The 19,946-nt window shown below is 37.1% G+C and overlaps 1 protein-coding gene across 2 annotated transcripts in view; it reads right to left on the bottom strand.

Moving 5' to 3' along the window:
* The window catches only part of LOC108706858 (neurturin), a 79,315-nt gene extending 64,487 nt beyond the window's left edge, over window positions 1-14,828 (bottom strand). For both annotated transcript variants that reach the window (XM_041579916.1, XM_018243626.2), the window contains exon 1: window positions 13,807-14,828. The gene's annotated coding sequence lies outside the window, so the exon portion shown is untranslated. The remainder of the gene's footprint in view (window positions 1-13,806) is intronic.
* Window positions 14,829-19,946: the final 5,118 nt, after the last annotated feature.

Raw genomic sequence — 19,946 nt, 5'->3', positions numbered from 1 at the left:
CTGAGGGTACCTGGGAAACAAACAACATATCTAGCCCCATGTCAGATTTCAAAATTAAAGATAAAAAAAACAGTTTGCTTAAATTAAATATTTCAGATTTCAGTGCAGTGCAGAATTCTGCAGAATTAGGGCAGCACTATTAACTGATGATCTTACAAGCAATTTGCACACTCTATTGCCAATTTTATAAAGAGACAGTTTACCTGCATACATGTTTCTAGTGTGGGAGACAACCGGAGTACCCATAGGAAACTAGGAAACTAAAGGAATACAGCTAATGGAACAAGTAGATCTCTAGGAAATTATAGTTCTGATTTTGTTTAACAGAAGGGCTTACTAAGCATCCCTCTTCCAGCACCAGTAAAGCTGCATATCACAAGGTGTCATTATACAAGCAGGGATGCAAGTTACAAAAAGTACTGGGTGTGTCGCAATGTTATGTAGTAGCTGCATCATTCTGGTGAGGGTCAGACATACTGTATAACTAAATGCTGCTTTCTGTACTTGCAAACAAAATTGTAATAATAGTTTGTAAAGTACTTATTATCTTTTTAGTAAAAAAATACTGTATGCCAAGACTGACGATTATAATACAGCTGTGAAATAGCATTTATAGCATGACAGTCTGAAGGCATAGCCTCATTTACTAGAAATGTAATGCTGCCTGTAATCAAAAAAGTTTTGCATTGAACTAGTTTGCATGAGCCTTTGAAATGTTGAAATTATTTGTTTTACCCACAAATTATGTATCTAGGTTTTGCTATCTAGGCTCACTGTACTCTGATAATTTTTCATTGTACCACAGTGGATGAAGGCCTAAACCTAGCACCGATCTACAGGTGGCACACAGATGAAATAATGATTAAGAAGGCATTTAGGCTCCAGGCTCTATATCTGTTACTAGCATGGCTTTTGTTGTTGCTTGCTGAATTTTGAATATTGCTGAATATGAACAATTTGCTGTGCACAGAACAAATACAGTAGATGTAAAAATAATTGTATCATATATTGTATCGTTAAATAAATGCCAACAATAATAGACTTTATATGTCCCATGCAAGAAGGCGCTGAAATTAATGCTGCTCTACATTGAGGAAATATATATACCCTATTTATAGGGTAATACAGGTATGGGACCTGTTATCCAGAATACTCGAGACCTGGGGTTTTCCAGATAACGGATCTTTCTGTAATTTGGGTCTTCATGCCTTAAGTCTATTAGAGATTCATTTAAACATTAAATAAACCCAAAAGGTTGGTTTTGCTTCCAATAAGCATTATTGAAGTCTTAGTTGGATCAAGTACAAGCTACTGTTTTATTATTTCAGAGAAAAAGGAAACCATTTTTAAAAATCTGGATAATTTGGATAAAATGGAGTCTATGGGAGACAGCCATTCCGTAATTTGGAGCTTTCTGGATATCGGGTTTCCGGATAAGGTATGCATTATGGATCTTTGCATGTAGAATTGTATAGAACATACATGACTGACATTAATTCTTGTTAAGTTTATGAAGTAATAACTAATAGTTGTACGAAATAACATATAGCCTGTCAGTTCAGGTCACCTATATTGTTTTTTGTTGCCCTGCCACCTCACTTCCTGCACTGTCAAGGAACAGACGTTCTTGGCACACTCACTGAATAACTCTGTCAATATGTTTTGGATTTGAAGGCTTTTCCCGCTAAGCTGAGCCATCTGTCTGAACCTTGCCTTGGTCTCCCAGCAAAAGCACACATGTTGGCCTCATTTGCATGAACTTGCCCATGCATCCTTTACATCAGCATGTACTTTTATGCCAGCCAGAGCCTGCTATGATTTAAATTAGGCTGCCTTAACCCTTTAATTTCTACCCATTACTTGCTAAATAAAATTGCTTAGTATTATGCCTCCATTTGCATTAAAATATAGTCTTATGCCAGTTGTAATGATGGTGCTCCCAACAAGAGAACATACATTACCCTGCTGCACAGAACCCCTGACCCTTAGAATTTTTTTCAGTGCAATGCCAAACTGTTAAAATGAGTAGGCAGCTTGTTCTTGGGTAGAATATGCCATTGTGAGTATTCTGTTCCATTGTTAAAATAAACTTTTAGGATTTAAATCCTGGATCACTTGCAGTCTGATAATTGCTAAAAATAGCCAAAGAGGAATTCTGCACTGAACAGTTTGTCTGACTTTTCAGAGACTGTTCCCTTTGGATGCTGGGTGATCTGCTGAAGATCTGCACCTGCACAATACCATGTCATTAGATTATGTCAATGCGAAGTAACCTTACTATGGAAATAACTGATCGTTTCAAAAGACTCTTTTAAGGGGATTCTTGACAAAGGCTGCTGTGCCAAAACGTTGGGGTTATTCTCATTTTTCCGCAGGTGTATCCGCTCCTTGTTGCTTTCTTTCTGCCTTGTACATACCATTGGGTGGTATGTAGTATATCATTGTTAGATATGCTGATGTTCTTGTTGCAAACATTGTTGTAACTGCAAAATTGATCTTTTCAACAGTAAAAAGTTTGTTTTGTGATACCACCCGTGTCTAAGAAAAAAGTTTTTTCTAAGTGTGCAAACCTGACATATATCTTAAAGGCAATTATATTAGCCTGGCAACATATATTATGCATGATCCTTGCACAAACTTACAGAATTAGGATTTACAAAATATTCAGGTATCTTACCCCTTATTACCCCTTCCAAAAGCGTTCCTACCGCTGATGTAAAATTAACAGTAGAATGGGACCCCAGCTGTAACATTTTTCACATGGAATCTATAATATTTCAATTACTTTTTTAACTGATGCTCATATCTGTAGCCTTTTGCAGAGTTGATCATCTCAGTTTCTCAACCATTTCTGCCACCATTGTCAAATAATCTGCCCAACAAATCTAGTACTGTATTTTTTCTGCTAAATCAGTGATCTCCAACCAGTGGCTCTTGAGTAACATGTTGCTCACCAACCCCTTGTGGCCTCAAAGCAGGTACTTATTTTTCAATTACTGACCCCAGTGGCCTCAAAGCAGGTACTTATTTTTCAATTACTGGTTAGGAGGTAATTTTTGGTTGCTTAAAAAACAGCTGTTCTACCAAACAGAGCCTCCTGTAGGCTGACAGTCCATACGGCTACCCGCACTTATTTTGCACTACCAAGGACATTTCTCATGCTTGTGTTGCTCCTCAACACTTTTTAAATCAGAATGTTGCTCACGGATAAAAAAAGGCCAGGAACCATCATTCCAAGGGCTATTTAGCAGGGGGTGTTGTGGGCAAGCAAAACCCAAAATACATATTATGCACTAATTCCATTCACATCAATTTTGTGTCCAAAAATGTATCAAGGATATATTCTGCATACAAAGTATATACTGTATATTCAATTGAACATTTAAATACAACATCATTTTATGAATGGGCCCAAGGTTGCCTTAGGCAAATTATTTTCCTTTGTATTACACTTATATAAGTGAAAAATATTTGACACAACCTCTATAAAGATGCTTCTCTATTTTTGCACACTAACATGCCTATTATTATTCCCCCTATAGAATGTTCTGCAATATTTAATGGAATAGTTGGGTTTCTGAACTTCAATTTAACAGGAGTATAAATCCCGATACAAATGCTAAACTATATCAAGTCCTCTTGGAATAAAACGAGTATAACTGCTTTCACAAGTGGTTACAAGGACAAGTGGCTACTGAGAAAATGTTGCACTGTAAACAGGAGAAACAGAATCAGTTTACACTCCTACATTTACTTTTTGTTAGGCTAATGACTGAAGGGAAAAATACACTGTGGTTTGGACAGCTGACAATAATATCAAAAGCGTAATTTTTCATAAAATAACAGCAGGGTCTGGGTAATTACCAAATGCGTCATGTAAAGAAACAGACCAAATGGAAAAAATATCTTATATTTTGAATGGCGGTTTTAACATTGTTTTAGGGGGTGCAGTTTGACACCTAATAAAAGAAATATGTTAAGTGGGGATGGCCAACCTGTGTTTCTAAAGTTCCTAATGAATTACAACTCCCATCTGGCCTTAGTTAGACTAGCTATGGGGTTCCCCATGCTGGAGAGTGAGTTAATTATGCCCCAAATCATATAGATAGCAAAATATGGGTATATAGCCAACAGCCCTTGAGCTATTGTTCTGTTACAGCTTCATTGCCACTTATCTAAAAATAATTTCACATGCGACTTGGCTTGTATGTCTCATAAGACCTGGTATATGGGCATAGTGCTTCATGTTTGCCATACACGATATATGTATTGTTCCTGGAATTAGACACAGGTGTAAACTCAACTGCAACTCTAATGGATTTCTGGCTTATATACTCCATACCTGTACTGGCAAGTACATATAAAACTACAGCCTAATATATAGTGCTGTACATTAGGTTTTATCCAAAAATATAAAGGTTACCTACAAATACAGACAGTTTCAGCAGCTAAAGAGGGCTTTGTTATACATATTGTACTGTGTCCATGCGATATATGTATGCCTGTTTGTTAGTAGAGCAAAAGAAACCTGTAGCAATATCACTGAACAAAAAATTATCTTTTTCTAAGATATGTTCCCCCCAAATAAAATGTTATACTCAAGTTACACTGTTGCTTTATAGCTGTGAAATATGTATGTCACCAGGATAGATGTGTGTAGATGTCCACACACTCTAAATAGCAAATGATCTCTTTACACACTAATTTCAAACTGTGTCAGCAATCCTTTCACCATATCAAAATAACCACCTATGTACTTGTAAGGTTTGAGCCTTCTAGACTCCTGAGGTCGCAAGGATCAGAGTGTTTAAAGGAGTTTGGCTGTAGGAGCTATCTGCTCGTGTGTATACATCTGTTATTCTTTAAATGGCAGCTCTGTGGCACTCTTAATTAAAAGACCAGAAATGAATAGCAACTGCTCATTTCTTGTCTGGAGCATACCAGTGCTTCATGCATTTCTTTATTATTGTGTGACTTCCACTGCAATTGTGCACGCACAGAGAGATTCACAACAAAACAGCGGACACAAGCACCATAAAAGTGTCTGCTAAGTGCCACCATGTGTCTCTTCGGCTTCTGTAAAGTATATTACAAAAAATAACTCCTTTTTTCCCCCTGACAATCATGTGAAAAGAATCCAGATTCAAGCCGCACATGAAACCACCCAGGGGACCAAGCAGAACAGCTCTGATGCCTTTCACTTTTACTGGTCTCAATAAAAGAAATTCACTACAGTCCTGTCTCTCTTTAATATTTATATAAAAACTCTGCAGACCATTGAAAACAACTTTAGGATTATGCTGTCTATGCTTCTCTACTCTCCTTTTTCTACAATCCTGCTGCTGGGCATAATTGTTTTGTAAACTGGTTGTGCTCTAAGCCCCTTACAAAAAGTTAGCTCTGAAGTAGCTACTGATGATTTGCAGCCAAATCTGACAAGGGATGTCACTGCAAGGCTTTTACTATCACATTATTAATTGTTGCATATTAGCATATTTCTGCAACCTGCACTTTGCATTATGACCCATTAGTAACATTTCAAACAGCAGCAATGACTATCTCTGGTCTAGTTGAAAAGTAAAGCATGCATCATTAGGTATTTCAGCATATTTTGGAGGCAAGGACTTTTCAGAAAATGAGCAAAAACAGATGGCAGTGATTCACATGAAGAATAAGATATTTGAAATTACTAGTGTGCTACAGTACTGCTGTATACAGGCATTAGCCCTTCCAGGAATACAATGACCATGTGATGTCAGTGGAAGAATAACAATTTTGTGGTCTAAACACTTATTGACAATAGTGCTCTGACTAATGAGTAACTTGTATATTTCTTGTATAGCTGAGACGGCACAAACTGAACTTTAGTCAGTAGATGCTGTCGTTGTTCTAAATAAAGGTTCAAATACCCTCTAACATAGAGTAAATTAAGTTTTGTGCCTACATGGGGCACTAAGCCATAGGCCTTTTTTGAATGGTATGTTACACTATGTTAAAGGAACAGTTCAGTGTAAAAATAAAAACTGGGTAAATAGATAGGCTCTGCAAAATACAAAATGTTTCTAATATAGTTAGTTAGCCAAAAATGTAATGTATAAAGGCTGGAGTGACTGGATGTCTAACAGAACAGAACACTACTATATACTACTATATTGTTCAAGGCACCTGATTTAACTTTACAAGTGGTATACAATCTTTATATTTATTTCTGAAATAAATATTAACTTTTTTATTGACATGAATTTTCGTCAGATCCTTAGTCCGTACTTCATTGTCAATGGGTGATTACCCCCAAAAAATCATTGTCAACTAGCTAAGCCCTGAAAGCAATAAAGTGAATTTTGAGGCAATTCTAATAATGCCACTGCTGATCACCACACTGTTCTACTTTCCTTGGCTAAAAGACATACATTGTACAGTACATAATGGTTAGCTAATACAGTGCTGCCAGAAAGTGCTTGGTTAGCAAACAACGCCAGCTATCACTGGAATCCACCTTATGTGTGCATACAAATGTGCAAACTGGGGAACTTTTGACACATGATCTGACAGCTCTGTATTGATTGCATATTGTAATTGTATAGTGCGCCAACTAAAGCAGACATGAGTTCCATGAATGCAACACTCATAGTCCTTGCTATGAGGCAAATGCGATAATTACAGTAAACATTTCAAGGCAAATGCTCCAAGTGCTTCAGTAAACGTTATCATAAGGTTACATATGTTATGTCCTAATCATAAACCCAACCTCTGAACCAAACAGAAGCTCTATGACATTGAGATATTACACTGAAAATATTCATATATAAAACTATATAAAATGATATGTGATCGCAAATGTGCATGTGCTCATATATATATAATATATATATATATATATATAATATATATATATATATATATATATATATATATATATATATATATATATATAGATAGATATACATTTTTGCCTGTATAATTGGAGAGATTGGCTGTCCTCTATAATCACAAAAAAGGAGGGTTGTGGATGCACACCTAAGGCAAATTTCAGAATATTTAAATACAATGGATGTGCCACTGATCCGGCCAGTCAATCAATGCATGCCTGATGCCCTGTCTAAGTGATTCAGTAATTAAGTGCATGTAGTTTTAAAAACAGGGGTTTTTTTGTTACAAAGTTATACACAGCCATGTCAAAACCAATGCTCAAGAGACACTCATTACATTTGCTGCACTTGCCACTAGGTAACACTCCTGCACAAACATACACACAACCCATCACACTCCACACTACATTTTTCCTTTCATTTCTTGCTCACTACTACACACACACTCACAACCATAAACACACACACACACTAACGTACAACTATACATAACGTTTTGCTTTGCTTTTAATTTCTCTCTACTATCACATTTTTTTCAAAAAAAAGTCTCTCCCTCTTAAAAGACGCATAAGTAGTCAGCGGGGGAGAATTTAGCTCACATGTTGAAACCAAGGCACAGGAGATATTCATACAAAGTAATGCAATTATAAGCAGAGAGGTAAAATACCTTTTATACTATGACCAGAGGTAAACAAGTTAGGGACCACCATGTGAGGTTTACCTTGATGTGGTATGTTGGCTTATCAACTTTATGATAATTTTGTAACAAAAAAAACCCGTTTTTAAAATTACATGCACTTGCATTTTTACTGAATTACTTAGTCAGGGCATCAGGGAATGTACATTGATTGACTGGCCTGATCAGTGGCACTTCCATTATACTTAAATATTTTGAAATTTGCCTTAGGGGTGCACCTACAACCCCCCTCTTTTGTATTTGTCCTCTATAATGCTGCAATTAAGAAAGTCTTATTTTCCAAGTATTTATCATATGAAAAAACATAATAATAAACCCACCTGTACAAATTAAAATTTTTAGCATTAGCCCATCAAAAGTATCATCACCAGTATAGTTCCAGCAAGTTACAAAGTTGTTTATAACAAACAGGTGTTGTGATCCCTTGTAGCCACATATCAATGTATTTTAAGGGGTAAATTCACTTAGCGGAGAAGCTACACTTTGCCAGGGGAAAATTCGCTCAGACATCGCTAATTTACTAAAATGCAAAGTTATGTCTAGGGCACCGAACACTAGCGTTACTTCGGCAAAGCGAGCAAATCCTAGTCCTAGAGGTCTTCGCTCTGGCTAATTTGCATAAGACGGAAAATTTAAAGTTGAATAGACGTATATGTTGCAGCAAATACATTACATAACACAAGTCAAGGCAACATTAATAAAGACAATAGATTTGTTATAATGCCCTACACATGAGCCGACTGTATAGTAAATGTTCCATATGTTAGAAAATGTATGGGGGAACCGGTTACCCAAAAACATTTTTAAGGACTTTTGCAGGCTATCACTCTGAAAAAAGGAAAAGACGCCAGCGTTTTTTGGACTTAGAAACTTTTTCCACTAAAAAATATGATGTAAGTAACAGAAGAATGAGGAAGATCTATGTACTCCAGTGCACTTCGCCTGGTCTGAGCTGGCAAAGGCAAGTCTGGTGAAAGAGGTAACGTTCAGTGAAATCCACATCTTAGTGAATTTGCGGAGTAACGTCTATTCGCCAGAGCGAAAATTTGCCTGGCGATAGAGTGCGAATGAGCACTAGCGTCTGTCTCTTTCGCTAGCGAAGTTACACCTGCGCCCGTTAGTAAATTGATGAAGTCCCTAAAGTGCCTGAGTCTCTCCCTGCTCGCTCAGATTTCAGAAGGGACAGGAGGAGGGAGCGGAAGAGGAAATCAAACTGAGCATGCTGAAGCCCGTGCCCTGGAGATTTAAGTTGAAGGAAAGTAGTCTGAGACAGAATCCCATGTGTACACAATAGAAGGAGAGAAATTTGGTTTCTTTTGACAGAGGAATCAGAGTAACATTACTTTGTTTTACTGGTGTATTTATATAGGCCTTTTTGAGCTAACTTAGTTTTAACCCTTCCTTCTCCTTTAATTTCTTACTTGTAGACAGAGAATAATGTTGCTACCCATTCATGGAAAATGGAGTATCCCTGCCAGGTATGTATCAGTCAGGAACACCAACTGTTATATAATTCATGGTATGCAAAATAGTAAGTTTAAATGTGATTGTTTATTTAGTGGCACTATACAAGCAATCTAAAAACCTAATCATTAATCCTAAACATGTATGCCCCAAAATATATTTTAATGTAAAAGAGACTCCAAGTGAATTTTACAGCTTAAAGTACATTCCTTACAAGTCAAACAGAAAAACACAAGACTATTTTAATGGTCTGTGTCTTTACTGAGGTATTGAAGTTCCAAGGATTGCAATTCTAAATTCCATTCTCATTCTATTTTGGCTTGCTCCTCTGATGGCTGTATCCTAAAATTTACATGATCCACACTATATAATATTAACCCTGTAGCCCTGGCAGTTCAGGGAATAATGGGCAGGAACATGATCTTTCTTTTGTAGAAATAAAATAAAGAGTGATGGAAGTTACCGAGCAGCTGCAATTTGTATGTATTGTTTAAAATCTCATCCAGCTCTACCACGGATAAGCACATTATAATCAATGTACCTTTTTTTTATAGAATAAAGTTTATACTCTGATGTTGTTGGTATGATGATTCACTTCCCATTGCATTATCATTTTACAAAAAAGGGAGTATCTTGGTCCCATTTCCTTACCTGTGTATTCCATATAGGACCAATCTTTAGACAATCTCATATGGGGTCAATGCCAATTCATTTGTTTGTTAGGCCTAAACAAGAGCTACAATTAAGAAAAGGAGTAAGTATAGGAGATTGTTGTTGGGGGCACTTAAGTCTTAGTGGAGTTTAGGAACTAATATAAAAGTGACAAGATGATGTAAATTACTTATACACAGATGCACACTGTTGAGTAAAAGTGATTTGGGGACATCTTGATGTTATATAATACAGATCACAGCATACTTCCTTCAAGGGGTTTTCTGTAATCCATTAATCGTCTTTTCTATCCTGACAAGGACCCAGACTTGGCCCATATAAAACATCCCTTTAACATGCTTCCATCGCTATAGATCATAATATAGGTGTCTTTCTTGTGACATGCTGTGTCTAAATTAACTCTTTGCATTCAGGTCCATAATTTGTTAGTTTTCCAGATCAATGAACAAAGTAACAAATTAACAAACAAACTGTGTTTGTATATAGGTGTTCTAGCCAGGGTCCTGTGTAATGACACCTCATTATTTGTAATTATTTACATACTACACAATCTACATAATGCTACATAATAGCTTATGCTTAACTGCTGCAATATACCCTAGGGCAGTGATCCCCAACCAGTAGCTCGTGAGCAACATGTTGCTCTCCAACCCCTTGGATGTTGCTCCTAATGGCCTCAAAGCAGGAGCCTATTTTTGAATTCCAGGCTTGGGGGAAAGTTTTGGTTGTATAAAAACCAGGTGTACTGCCACACAGAGCCTCAATGTAGGTTGACAATTCACAGAGGCTAAAAATGGCCAATCACAGCCCTTATTTGGCACCCCAGGAACATGTTTCATGCTAGTGTTGCTCCCCAACTCCTTTTACTTCTGAATGTTGCTCACAGGTTCAAAAGGTTGGGGATCCCTGCCCTAGGGATAATAAAGCTCTGTGTCTGTGTCTTTCAATAAACTGTTTTGAGATCCATATTCCTGAAAAGGTTTCTGATGGAAGAAGCTGACACCCATCTTTCAGTGTAAAACATGCCTAGGCCATTGAAAGCTTCTGCAACTGTCACGTTCCTTACAGTCAAAGAAGAGATGATGGCAGGGGTTGAGTTTAGGAAGGGAAACACAAATGAGAGTCCTCTGAAACAAGATGTGGATTGTAAAATTTGAGGTGCACTGGGCAGTTTTAATACAGTTGAACAAATGACAATGCTGTTTTTGCACTTGCACTTTTTGTCTGTTTTCTGGTACATCTATGTTGTGTGTAGCACCATGGTCCTACAGGAACGTTGTTTTGTTTCACTGTGTACTGTACAAATGTATTTGGATGAAATGACAAACTCACTCTTGACTCGACTCTTGACTCTTAAATGACTAGAAATGTGGTTGTATGCATGGGGTTCCCACAGGACACATTTCTATCTGCCTGTCTGTCTATCTAGCTAGCTCGCTATCTGGTCATATAAAATCATCAGGTGCCAATCACTCTAGCGAGACATCCCAGCTGATTACTTGCTGCCATAACAATCTAAGAGAACAACAAAACCTACTAATCATTTACTGTGCAGCACTACAAGATGCTGGTAGATTAGCTAGTGAGATGTTCAGAACTCCTCATCTGTTCAGCTATATACCGTATCTGCTGGGAAATTCAGTGGGTCACAGCATTTGTTGAATTTGAACTACAATAAACATACAGTTGGGCAAACTTGCTGCATTTGCACTGGCAGCAGAAACTGGACACAAAATTACTGTAAAAATTGGTTCACCGCCATCTTCAGATACATTTTGTCATTCAACTCTCTGTCCTGCAAATGAAACGAGCCCCCGCCTAGTGAAAATGACTTATTTCCAGAAACAGGTTTCAAATTATTTTTTGTCACCAAGACTAAATATCTTTGCAGTTCCAACTAGCTGCTGTATTTACCAGCTCTCTTGCAAACTAGATCTGCCTGTTAAATGATGTAAAAAAAAGTTCAAGTATAAAAGTGATATTATTTTTACCATAAAAGAAGATGACATTTTCTTAACATTTTCATATCATAACTATCATACTTTAGATACTGGCAGGATTCCAGACATGGGTAAGCGAAGAAGTCAAATAGTCTAGCACTTGTACCTAAAGTACAGCTCAAGAACAGCATACTGCTATAAACCTAAACTTGATGTAGCGTGAGCTGAATAATAGCACACTGGGTGGTCAGTTTAAGAATAATTACTGGAATTCTTATATAATTATCTTATATGCCCCTAGGCTATACTAACGGACTGATTAATGCTCTGATATGAACATAAAATAAAATAACTAGCAATTTAGCACAAGTTGATCTCATACAATCCTGGGTTATCTGTTGAGACCCAGACAGTTGCATATTTGTGTTTATTACAGGCTGTAGACCAGACTGCAGGTTATAAGAACATCACCCTGGGGTTTCTGCTTTTGTAGGGAAATTAAAGTTTATCTAGTACAGGTTGAAAACATAATGGCAAGTCACACCTGCAAATGATCAGGTCAGGCATGTTTCTGCAGAATGCAGCTTTAAGGGGTAGCCTAAGATGGATCTGCTTTTCTATGTTCTCTAGGGTGATCCCCTGACTGAATATTTTCAGGACTGGGTCCGGGGACAGACAGTACTTTTTTTTGTAACACAGACCTTTCTTCTGACTTATAAGGCAAAGCAAAGAGAAGCTTAGATAAATAGGCATGAAGATTCTACTGGTTTTATTTCATGTTGCAAAACCATTTGATTGCAGAGTTGCAGAACAGGCTCATATATTAATGTGTCTTAGTCTAACTTTTATAGAAACCTTTTGCTTATTCATGTAATGTACCAGGATAGCATTTATGATGTTTTGCTATCTCCAGCTTGTGCTAGTTTGCTGCTTCATAGCGATACATGTGGGACAGTTGTGGTGCACATTGCAACATTTTTTGTACATACTTTTTGCCATGTGACTATAAATCTGCCTACACCACTTCAAGCATTTTACGTAATGTTCACAGCATGCCCCAAATATGAAATAAATAACAGTTGTACATGCATTCTTTAGAAACCGCCTTAATTTGTCCTGTGAGACAGACACTGTCATTTTGAAAAGTATATCCCATTACTCTCAGCTATGCTGTTACTCTCGAGGAGCTTTCTGCTGCTCCATTATTTATTGACATTCTAGTTGATGTGTTGTAAGTACAAGAATACATTTGTGTGACATCATTTTGATGTGTGTGACATAAGCAATTTCCTTCACCACAAACGACAACCTCAAAATGACAAAACACTGGCTTCCGTTTCTAACTACATGTTAAGGTTCTAAATGTGTATGAACTAGGCATAAATATTTATCATTTGAAAGGCTAGGAAGCCTGGTCCTAAAAATAACAGTATGTTTATGCTTAACTCAGTAACACCACTGAAAAAGTTACAGCCTTTGTGCTGATATCTCACATAGGACAGACTAGCCAAATAGCATTGTTCAACACCAGACAAAATATTTTAAGCATGTACATATATTGGTACAATATCCTATTACAAGTATGGGACCTGTTATCCAGACTGCAAAGGACCTGGAGTTTTCCAGATAACAGATCTTTCTGTAATTTGGATCTTAACAACATAAATCTATTAGAAAATCATTTAAACATTAAATAAACCCAGTAGGATGTTTTTTTCCTAATAAGGATGAATTACAACTTAGTTTGGGACAAGTACAATGTACTATTTTATTATTACAGAGAAAAAGGTAACTATTTTTAAACATTTTGAAATATTTGGATAAAATGTTAATTATAACATGATAATTCAGAGCTTTCTTGATAACGGGTTTCCAGATACCGGATTTTAACTGCGGAAATGGCAACTTTATTTTTATGGACAGAGAAAAAACGAAAAGCAATAAACTGCTGGTACTGGGGAATTTCTAAGTACATTACAGCCATTTAAGAATGAGAGAACTTAACTCCAGTGATTGATTCCTGCAAGTATTAGCATCTAACCTGTCCTCTGCTGACTCTATTATAGAAAGTGGCAGACAATGTAGAAAAAGATTTCCCATTGGCTTTCACACAACAGAAAGATTAGAGAAATTAGATAATTAAAGAGTATTATTATTCCCTTACCTTTAGCCCGGACCATCCAGACTGTTACTTGATACTGAGTTGGCGTATCCTTAAATCAGATCCACGGTTGAAAGAGCAAAGCCATAAAAACTGGGCAACTTTGCTTAAATCTGTGTCTTCCATTGGGGCAGAATAGTTAACTAATGCAAAAATCCACTAGATAGGTCTTACCGAAATAGTAGCCGCTGCCCAGAGTCTTGTTAACCACGCCATCCCATACTGGACATTGCCGGAGCTGAATTGTCACATCCCTTCGGCCACTTAAAGATCCAGTGAAAAATCTTTATTTTCAACCATTTTCCTAACAGGACCACGTTGATTTATAATACTCCAGTGACAAATTTTCCTTTTATTATATTTCCTTTAATGTTGTTTGTACAGATTTAAAGGTCTATTGAAATATTCATTGTGGCACTCTTTAATTTTGTGCTATAAAAAGTCATAGCTTTCTGGCAAGTGGTGTACATGCCAGCTGAGCTGACAGAACTGGTGCAGGTTAATTTGTCCACTGCTACAGTCAAATCTCTCCTTAATGTCTTCCAAGTCCAAGAGCTGTCAGAATGTATCAATGCTTCATTATATAACTAGCCAATTAGCATACATGTCTTTAAAGGCATGATATTTTCTTAACTAGTAAAATATAAATCCCCACTTTCCCTGGACTAACCTTATAGAAATTTAACGTTCTTCAGAAATTTCCATCATTTCATGCCTCGTTCAGTCCCAGTCTGCAGAAGCTCTTGATATATGTTCCTGACAAATGATCTTCTTCTGTGTTACATTAGGTGTCTGTGAGTGGGGAGATAGATACTGTAAGGAAAGTCCTTCATAGGATTGTTGGAGGATTAATTATTTTTAGCAGTAGTCTGATGTTTAATCTTTCTCCCTCTTTCAGCCACCCAGAACCTTGTTGTAAGGAGAAAAGGAGTTTCTCTTGAAGGAATGGCTTGAGAGGTGGGAGGGTGAGCGTGTGTATATATGTATATGTGTGTGTGTGCGAGAGAGAGAGTGAGAGAGAGAGAGAGGTCTACTGACTTTTTAAGTTTAATCTTTCTTTTCTCACTAACTCCTCCTGCTGGCCAATATCTGGTTACTGAAAATACCATATAACCCTCTCACTGCCAGTGTTCAATATATGCAAGACAAAAATATCTGTGCATCAAGTGCAAACCAACTATGGCAGCACTTTCAACAGCTTTTTCTTGTGGCAATGTGATTTAAGGGCTGTGACGTTTTGAATGTTGTATCCTGGTCAGTCCTGTAAGAAAATAAAACAGACCTACTGGTTGTGTTATAGCAAGTGGGGGAAAATATGCAGAAGTTTTGCAAAAAAAGCTTCCTTACTTTTTGAAAGGGATCTCCACCCAAAAACAGTTTTTTTAACATAATGAAAGGAAATGTATTTCTAAAGACTTTTCCAATATACATTAATTAGAAAATGTCAATGTGGCAGGAGCCATTTCTCCTGCAGGTCTGTAAATCAACAGATTCTGCTGCTGCTGCTGATACAGGAGTCAGAGCCAGTGATGGTGTATTAACAATCACACAGAAGCTGCTTTCAATACTGCAATTGCTGCTTTTACAATTAACTTTAAAACCATTTGTAATTAATCATTGGAAGGTTTACCCTTTTTTTTATGCAGAAAAATATTTCTGGGCGGAATTCCACTTTCAGTCACACCAAATGATTTGTTGCTGCCATTTTAAAAGTAGAGGTCTGGATTGGTAAAAGACAGATCCTGACACACACTACCACTCTTTTTACCCTTCCACCCCCCCCCCAAACTTTCCCATCATCTTCCTTCCCTCTTTCCCTTCCCCCCTTTCCCCCAGTAAAGAGACTCATAAGATGGAAGTTGTTTTTATAGTTTACTGATGTTTTAACATATAAATGTATATATCACTTTTTTATATATCCTACTACCTTTAATACAAATCTTTTAAAAAAGTACAGGTCTGGGATCTCCTATCCAGAATGCTTGGACTTGAGTTTTTCTGAATAATAATTTATATCTCCATAAACTGTCTGCTAAAAAGCACTGAAACACTAAGTAGGCTTCCTGGCCTTTCAAATGGCATCCGCATGAATTGATGTCACTTAGTGATTATGATGTACAAAGTGATGTATTATTATTATTATTATTATGGGAAATTCTTTTTACATTTAAATTATTTGCTTAAAATGTCTGTGTGGTAGATGACCTTTTTGTACTTTTGGATATCAGATTTTTGGACAAGGATTCCTATACCTGTACCATCATTCTTTCCAATATTAAATCTGTAAAATCTAGAAAACTAGCAGCTTTCCATAATACAATCTGTTGCTATACAAACACATTTGACAGAAACCCTGCTTACAGACTCCTCTCTATGAATCCTACCTATAACTCTGCCCTTATATTACAAATATAGCTGTACCTTATAAATCATTTTATTAGACAGCATGATTCCGAAGGGTTAATCATCAGGGTGAAGGCATTGGCAGGATACCAGTTCCACTCAGCATGCTTGCACCAGCTCCCAAATAGGTCAGGCCTTGTTCTTCTACACCTGATAGGACTTGCTCCTGTCAGCCTTTGGGCACAGATATGTTAAGTCTCTCATTTTACACACCTTGTTGTTTTTCTTGGAGCTCAGCTCGGGTTAATAGGGTTTCCCTCCAATTCTGAAAGTACAGTAAGTCACCCTAAACCTGTAGGAAACTTGAAATAAGGAATCTCTCCAATGTATATAAGGCTAAACTTTGTGCCAGATGTCTCTTCTGTCCAGGATATGCAATTATTTGGTAAAGGATTTGGCAAACATTGCTCTTATTCGTGAGATATTCTAAATTATTGTGTTTATTTCAAAAGAGGAGAAAGCAATATTGTGCTAAAAATTCTTATTACAAGGGGAATATGATGAGCACCAACTGAAAATCTAAAAACAGTAAAATGCAGCTATATGTAGATATAGCATCCCTTATCCAAAAACCTGTAATCCAGAATGTCACCTCCCACTGTTCCATTTTCTCTGTAATAATAAAACATCCACTTGTAGTGGCTGCATGAATCCATTTTAGTGGCAAAACAATCCTATTGGATCTATTTCATGTTAAATGGTTTTAGCGTAAATAAAGTTAGGTATAAGATTCACAAGTATTGTGTTTTATGTGCATTTGTGACACTTGCTGCTCTTACTTTTTCAATAGAATAGTAGACTTACTATAAACATGTATGTAATTACTTATAAATGCAGTGCAAAAACCACAATAAGAAATCAAACAACACGTCATTTTGTAATTAGCGAACACATTGTAACTTATATAAAATACATATTGCTTTAAATACCCTTATACATGTGTTTTTCAATTGAAGCCTTCAAGATTACAACCACATGTACATGTTCCATGACTATGTAGCCTAAATGCTGCAGTACCTCCCATGTCATTAATTTATAAAGTGCCAACATATGCTATTGCAATGTACATAAGGGCACATAAGAGCTGACATAGTGACAAACCAATACACAAGGGTTTGCAATCTAATGTTGATACCATAATATTATTTATGGGGGCTTTCTTTTCATATGGTGAGGCAGGAAGGGGGTGCTGATTTGTGTCTTTAAAAATCAGTTACCTGTACAAATCGTTAGGTATGTGTTTTCAGTTGTGAAAACAATTCTATTTAGGGTGAATCGTTTCTCTTAGTTGCCTCTTTTAAACAGGAGAATACTTCATCCAGAGCAAAGGACAAGTAGTGCTAAAACCATTCTCTATTGTTGTGTGATTCATACTGTGAAGTCCATATATCTTCATATGACAGTTATACAAGCTGAGCTTTATACAGTAGTTCTATGCAATGATGTGAGTCAGTAGAATCTTGGGAAAGATGTAGAATGTTCTGAAAAGACATACCAAACATATTGCTTTTTCCTCTTCACCCTCCAAATTTCCCAGAAATTGGTATGGGCACCTTATGTCTACAAAGCTTTATTGTACTAAGATGTGGAACATTTTGCATGCCCTAATTGCTGTGGGTTGTCTATTGTATGCACATGTGGTAGATTGTTTGCAGGCAAAACATTGTACAGACTTCCAAATTGCCAAAATGATGACTTTGTGCTAAAATAAAATGCGTGTGTCAAGTCACAGTATTTACATCTGTGTTTATTAAAACAGAAAAACAGGCAAACTTGCTTTGTTATTCTAACAACATTAAGACATGCTATTTCTCTGTGCAGAGGACAATTGTCTTGCTTTGCACAAACAACTCAGCCCATAGATTACAGTTGTGTATGTAGGTTTATGTTTCTTTGGCATAATTCTGGGGTTGGATCTGGGTTCCCTAAATCTTTATTAAAGTTTACCCTTCAGAGATTCATTTGAATAGGCTAAAGGAAGACAATAAAATATATCAGTTAAAATAACAACAAACACAAGTTTATTAAAAGCAAATTGATGCATGTTAAAGAGTTAATAACCTTTGCTGAGTTTTTTGCTGAGTTTTCCACTCAAGGGACCGATTTATCATAAATGAGGTAAAGTGCAAAAAAAATGGACCTATGACATTTTTTCAATATCATTTTGTATGTATCACAGAGACCTGGTTTTGGCATAAAGAAGACAGTAAGAAGGCTGTGAATACTGCGAAGAATGAACTGATTTACATGGACCCCTTGTGTCCTAATATTAGCCTTCAATTTCTCATAATGTTGAACTTTACGGATGTATTTTGCATTTTGAAACAAACAAAACGCTTAACAACAGACAATGTAAGCATTGTTGATGAAGGATGCAATTGGTCACGCAGGACCACAGCCAGGGCCGCCATCAGGGGGGGACAGCGGGGACAAGCGTACCGGGCCCGGGCATGAAGGGGGGCCCGGCAGCGCTGCATTTCTTGAAGATCCGGGCCCCCCTTACGAGCGCCCGAGCCGTACGTCTTGCCTCTTGCGTGCAGAATGCGGAAGTGCCGAAAAGTCGAAGCCGATGCGCCGAAAAGACCCGAAGTCACGGAAAAAGCCGAAGTCACGAAGCGCCGAAAAGAACCGAAGTCACGAAAACAGCCGAAGCCGAAGTCCTGAAGCAGCGCAAAGACCCGAAGTCACGAAAACAGCCGAAATTGAAGTCCTGAAGCGGTGAAAAGACCCGAAGTCACGAAAGGAGGCGAAGTTGAAGTACTGAAGCCATGAGTTCAATCCTACTGAACACCAGTTTGTGTTTTTTTTTTTAATCCCCTGGCCACCAATGTATTATTTTAATATTCTATAGGCCCCTGCCACCAATCTTTTTTTTAAAACTTTTTTTTTGGGGCCCCAATTTTTTTTTTAACTCGTAAGGGGCCCCTTGCCACCATTGTATTTTTTTGTTTTGTTTTTTTTAAAAAAAAATTAATTTTCTTTTTGGTGGCCCCAAATTTTTTTAACTTGTAAGGGGGCCCCTGCCACCAGTTTTTTTTGGTTTTTTTCAAAAAAAAATTTTTTTTTTCAAATTTTTTTTGGGGCCCCAATTTGTTTTTAACTTATAAGGGGGCCCCTGCCGCCAATGTTTTTTTTTTTTCAAAAAATTTTTTTTTTCAAATTTTTTTTTGGGGCCCCAATTTGTTTTTAACTTGTAAGGGGGCCCCTGCCACCAATGTTTTTTTTTTTTCAAAAAAAAAATAATTTTTTTTCAAATTTTTTTTTGGGGCCCCAATTTGTTTTTAACTTATAAGGGGGCCCCTGCCCCCTTATAACTGCGATGTGGAGTGGGCGGAATATGGGGTGGAGCTTGGTCGTCAGTGTGGGCGGGGCCCAGGGGGCCCCAAAAATTTTGTTGTACGGGGCCCCGTGATTTCTAATGGCGGCCCTGACCACAGCATAGTAAATTAAATCATTTAGTGATACATTTGGAGCATAGAGTATGGTACATATTAGTTTAATGTGCGTATTACGTGTTACTTCTGTTCTCACAGAATTTAAACGTGCTTATATGAGATTGAGTTTACTGAGAAGGAAATAGGTATATTACATATATTATCTCATACATTTGCATTTATTGAGTCTCTGGGTCTACTTCAGGACAGACCTCTAACCAGGGTTCCCAGATTTTTTCAAATTTTTGGGCATTGTCTGGCTATATGTGTTAATTATATCATCGGTAGCCTGTTATTAACCAGTTT

The sequence above is a fragment of the Xenopus laevis genome, chromosome 1S, assembly GCF_017654675.1.
Source record: "Xenopus laevis strain J_2021 chromosome 1S, Xenopus_laevis_v10.1, whole genome shotgun sequence".
Taxonomy (NCBI): Eukaryota; Metazoa; Chordata; class Amphibia; order Anura; family Pipidae; genus Xenopus; species Xenopus laevis.
This window is presented reverse-complemented; position numbering and strand designations above follow the sequence as displayed.